We start from the raw sequence: 5,295 nt of genomic DNA, 5'->3' as shown, positions 1-5,295 counted from the left end.
TTTATATTATTTATGGTTAAAAATTCATATATAATTTATGTTTACTTAAAAAATTCTAATTTTATTTGTTGGAAATGTTTTTACAATGATCTACACATTTATGTACAATTTCATTAAAAAAAATACTAAAATTTACTTTGTAATTGGGACCTAAAGTAGTGACTCAAAATTTTATAGGGACTATAATTTTAAGGAAAATTTTAGAGGAATTAAAACGAAAAGTTGGTATATTTATAGGGACCAAAAACATATTTAAGCCTTAAATAAATAAACCTTATATTAATTTATGTTAAGTCATAATGTTTTCACTAACGAAAATTGTATTTTATAACATGTATTTTCATTTTTCATAAGCTTATAAATAAAACATAAAGACATATTTATTTGTATAAGTTGTTTTGATTAATATGAAAAATTAACCAATCCAAATGTGCCTTATATATAAGTCAAATATATAATTTAAGCTCAACAATTTATTTCTTGGTCTTTTGACTAAGATCATGTATAGCATCTATTCTTATCAGTTTAATATCTTATATGTGGCTCAATGAATCACAAAATATTAAATTACTTTTTGAGAGGGCGGGGTCAACACAATAGCTTGCTATTGGGCTTCTCAGGTGGTTTCGCATATGTGTTGCATTATTGCATATTGGGATGTGTCCTTTCATTGTGAAGGAGTAGCCTTGCCTACCCGAAAAAAAAATTTGAATTAGATAATATTTTTATATTCAGCTATCCCAAATAATAAACAGTGAGCTTTGTACCAAAAATAAATAAATAGTTAGCTACCCCAAACAAAAATTAACATATATAAGAAAGTAAAAAAATTATAATGATTAATAGATTATTTGTATTGGTTTGGTACTTCCAGTCTCATAATTAAACATAACCTACTTGTATACATGGAAAAAGACATTATTAATCTATTTTGTAAATAGTCATTTATGGATAAAATTTGCTTTTTGAATCACATTTTATCTAACTTTTTTAAATAGCTATCGTCAATTTTTATCAAATGTTGCTGCTCTTAGTTAATTTTCATGTATTGGTTAATTTTTTGAATATTTTGTTTTTTGTTATAGAGACTAAATCCAAGACTTAAAATAGCATTTATTTTGTAAAATTTTAAAAAATCGAGACAAAAGTTGAATAAATTTTTCTGTAAGATCCAAACCTAAAAAATTATAATTTATAGAACTAAAAATTGTTACTAAAGACATCACACACAACGTGAATTATTGGGTCCAGATTGATATACTTGGATCACATTATAAAAGATATAAGGTTGTTTTTATAAGTAAATATTCCTCTTAGTTGTTAAAGCACCTTTAAAGTACCTTGAAACCGAACTCTAAAGTGTTAGATGAGAACCATTTAATCAATTCAATTCCATGGCTTTTCGTCGGGAAAATTTATCGAATTTTCCAAAATGCCATTGGTAAAGGAATCCAACGTTGCAAAGGAGGATGTTATATACTACGAAAAAACAGAACACGAAATCCACGACACAAGGGTCTTTTTATAGGTATATCTTTCACTTGGTTGTTTCAGTGTCTTCGATGTGGGACTTCTGAAACCAAACTAATTTATGTCTTGTTCTTCCTCCTGCTATTATATATGTCATGTGCTGAAAATTTGTATATGCTATTCTTTAGAACTTTGAACTTGTTAAATTTTGGATTTAGAATAAGATGTTTGAGAGGAAATTGAACATCAATGCTCTGAGTGTAATGTTGTTTCCATTCCTGTTTATCGCGCTATTCTTAACCTTTTTAATTCTTGGAGTTGATTTTTATATGCATTCTTCGTATTAGCGAACAATATTTGACAAAAATTATAGACACAAATGGTTGTTAACTTAAGACACGTAGTCAAATCAATATTATGTTTTAAAAATGAATAAAATAATTTGGCATTCATTTGCAAGCATATCTCATTGAACGATTAAAAGATTAACCGATGACCTATTAAGAAAAATAATAGACATTAGTTTTTTATATATTAAGAAAAAATATTATAAGGATCTCTTAAAATGAATTAGAATTTTTGAGCTCCAAAAAGTTTCCTAAGAAGTGAAGAATGGAAGAACAATGAAATTTTAAAATTGTTAGTTTTTTATACTTGAATTTTTGAATTTGATGAAGTTTGAGATTGTTAGTTTTTTTGTTATCTCAAACTAAAGATAGAAGGGAAAGGATTCAGTTGAAACCCTAATGTGAATGAGAATAATCAAGGGTCCTCTCAATCTTCAATGTCGCGTGCTAGTATTTTTAATTTTTTTTTCCGTTTTAATTGATGAAATATTGGCGTAAAACTAGAATTTAACTTAATATATATATATATATTGGGGGACCAAAAAAGACTAAACCTGATGACCTCTAACTAAACAAGGTTTGAACACTTCCTCTCATTCAAATGATTTCAGACTCAATCTCAATTTAAGGAGATACTTTTATCAATATAAGCACTATCATAGCATTTCCTTCGGTCGAGGTGGGACTATTTTTAGTGTCCCTTTTCTTTAAGTTTTAGTCGAGATGAAAGGAAGAATTCAGCAACTCATAATCTTACTATAAGTAAGCATTTATCCATTGGACCCTACTCCTTTAAAGTGAGTGATTCACTTTATATCATAAATTAAGTAATATCAAACATTAATTAACGATTCAGATATAGATATTATAAGTATATCGTAACAAATCACGAGTCTGTTAAAATACTTATAAAAAATCATTAGCTAGATGATATATATGGTTCTATGTATGTAATTATTTTCAGCAACAATTCAAAGGATTCATTTTTTGGATAAACAAGTGACAGAATCACTCCACCAAATTTATTCCTTCATGCCCTCGGTTGGTCTAGAGAGGTGAATCGAAAGAAGCTTCGTAGAGGTGCGTGGATCATTTGGCATGCGGTGGTGTGGGTGGTTTGGAGGTCTAGGAACAATATGATTTTTAATGCGAAGACTTTTGAGATTTTGGACTTGGTGGATCAAATTAAAATGTTGTCTTGGCAATGGTGTTTGTCGAGATTGAATATAGAGTCTTGTTTGTTCTATGAGTGGTGCTGGAATCCGCGGTTTTGTTTGCGTGGTTGATGGGTATAGGTGTTGTCCTGCTGGTTCTGATGTTTATGGGCTGGCTGCTGCGGTGTGTGTGTGCTGTTCGGTGGTGTTGGGGTTGGGCAGTAGCAGGCAGGCCTGTTGTCTGTTTCTGCTTCGGTGCTTAAATGCGGCTGTACGCCGTTTTCTGCTGTTCCAGTGTTTAGGATCAGCGGTTAGGGGTTTTTTATCGAGTTTTTTGGTGGTTTGGCTGTTTCTATAAGGCCTCTCTTTGTACTCTTTTTCCTCCTTGCGGGATAGTGCGCCTTGCACTATCTTTGCCTAATAAAATTATGATGATTCAAAAAAAAAAAAGTGACAGATCCTTGTTTACCATGAAAAAAATTATAGTAGGACACTAGTTGCTTCAGTACGTATTGATATAAGAACCATTCTCTCACTCTAATCCCAGGGCCTCCCTCTGGAAAATCTACAAACACTTCCAAACTGCCATTGGTAAAGGAATCAAATGTTGGAAACAGTACAATGTGGATTGAAGGAAAGTATTAACTATTAAGCAAGAAAAATGGAAATGGAACAGAATAGCAGAAGACTAATTGAGTCTAAAAACTAATAAGAAACTTCAATTACATTCACTTTATATGATGATGTGATTCCTAAAATATATCTAAATGATATATGTTTTGTTTTTCAATGATTTTTGTTATTCTCACGAACAAAAATTGGTAAAAAAAATTGTTAAAAAAAGATGGTTAAGGGATGAATGCATAATAAGGTTTATTAGTGTAACATTCTTCGTAACAACTCGGTTTTTTCATATCGCAATTGATTTCACTACATGCAAAACAAGTACACTAGTGGAAGAACGTTGGTAGGACTATGGTAGGACAATGATCACAAAAGTCTCAATATATCCTCTAATTATTGCTATAGATTAGCCTAGAAATGAAAATGTATGCTTTGTAGCAATCTTTGATAAAGTAATAGAATTATGATAGGAATTATTGTTTTGTAGCAAAGCCAAGTGTAGTAAACTACCAGAACCTTGACATAATCAGAGCTTGTATATCTTGTATGAAAGAAGTCTAGAAAGAACAACATGCGTTTCATGGGAGACGCTTCCCATCATAGAACACGATTTTAAATCCAGGTAACCATAGCACCATCGATGTGGGACTGTTGACATCAATACAGTCTCATCAGACATTGACATGCTTTTCATGTCAATGTTTTCAATGCAGGTTACTTCGACTACTTGTATACAAAGGTATTTTATACGTAAATCTCCCTCTTTGTTGTTAAAGCACAATTTATGTGGCACTGTTGACATCAATATGTGTATATGGTATTCTTTAAAATTTTGAACCATTCAATCAATCCAATTGATAAAGGAATCTAATGTTGCAAATAAATCCAATTAGTCTAACGAATCAAAGTATTTTAGCACCAATTCAGTTGAAATAGAAACAATCAAACATGGCAGGACCCTGCTAGATCTTCCCACTCTATCCAATAATTTTTAACTTAAATGCAATTCTAACAATCTAAAGTTCTAAGTTCTAAAAATCCAATTTTGAGACCAGTTACACAAAATGTTCCACTTTTCACAACCTGAAGTATATATTAGTATTATTATATGCATTGAGGTTCATATTTTATAATTAAAACTCGCAGCGATAAGGGGGCATTATTTGGTGCAAAATTTTATAATACTTGCAGTGATAAGCAATCAATTGTTATTTGGTGCAAAATTTTATACTTCTTGCAGTGACAAGGGATCGTTATTTGGTGCAAAATTATTTAGAGATAGTAGTTAATTAGTTACTTAACTAGACAGTTGCTTGTCTCAATTGCTTGTTTAACAAGCAACTGCTTAATCAGTATCAATTCTATTCAAAAAAATAAATAAAAAAACCAGATAACAATGCATGCTTACTTAAAAAATAAAAAAAATCAATAGAGAATACTAGAACATGAACTTGGACTATTGTTAGTAGGAATATTGAATCCAATTTTTGGAATTGGATTTTTTTTCTTATGTAAATCAATAGGCAATACTCAAATGGTGGTAAAATTCAAATACTTTTTTGGGAGGTTTGTCTTTCACCTTCTCTACGAATTTATTAAGGAATCAAATTCCAAACTACGACTCAGACCTAATTATTGGAAATAAGTATGGTTCAAAGGATTCATGTTTTGGTTAAGAGAACAGTTAGTTTCACAATCAA

General features: G+C 30.5%; 1 non-coding gene across 1 annotated transcript; it reads left to right on the top strand.

The window, feature by feature from the left end:
* Window positions 1-472: 472 nt before the first annotated feature.
* On the top strand, window positions 473-668 carry LOC112416152 (U2 spliceosomal RNA). Its single transcript, XR_003006465.1, has one exon. It is a non-coding gene; the product is annotated as a U2 spliceosomal RNA (small nuclear RNA).
* The last annotated feature ends 4,627 nt before the right edge of the window (window positions 669-5,295 follow it).

This window comes from Medicago truncatula, chromosome 6 (assembly GCF_003473485.1).
Source record: "Medicago truncatula cultivar Jemalong A17 chromosome 6, MtrunA17r5.0-ANR, whole genome shotgun sequence".
In the NCBI taxonomy this organism is placed as follows: Eukaryota; Viridiplantae; Streptophyta; class Magnoliopsida; order Fabales; family Fabaceae; genus Medicago; species Medicago truncatula.
Note: the sequence above shows the minus strand (reverse complement) of the source record. Positions and strands in the feature narration are given on the sequence as shown.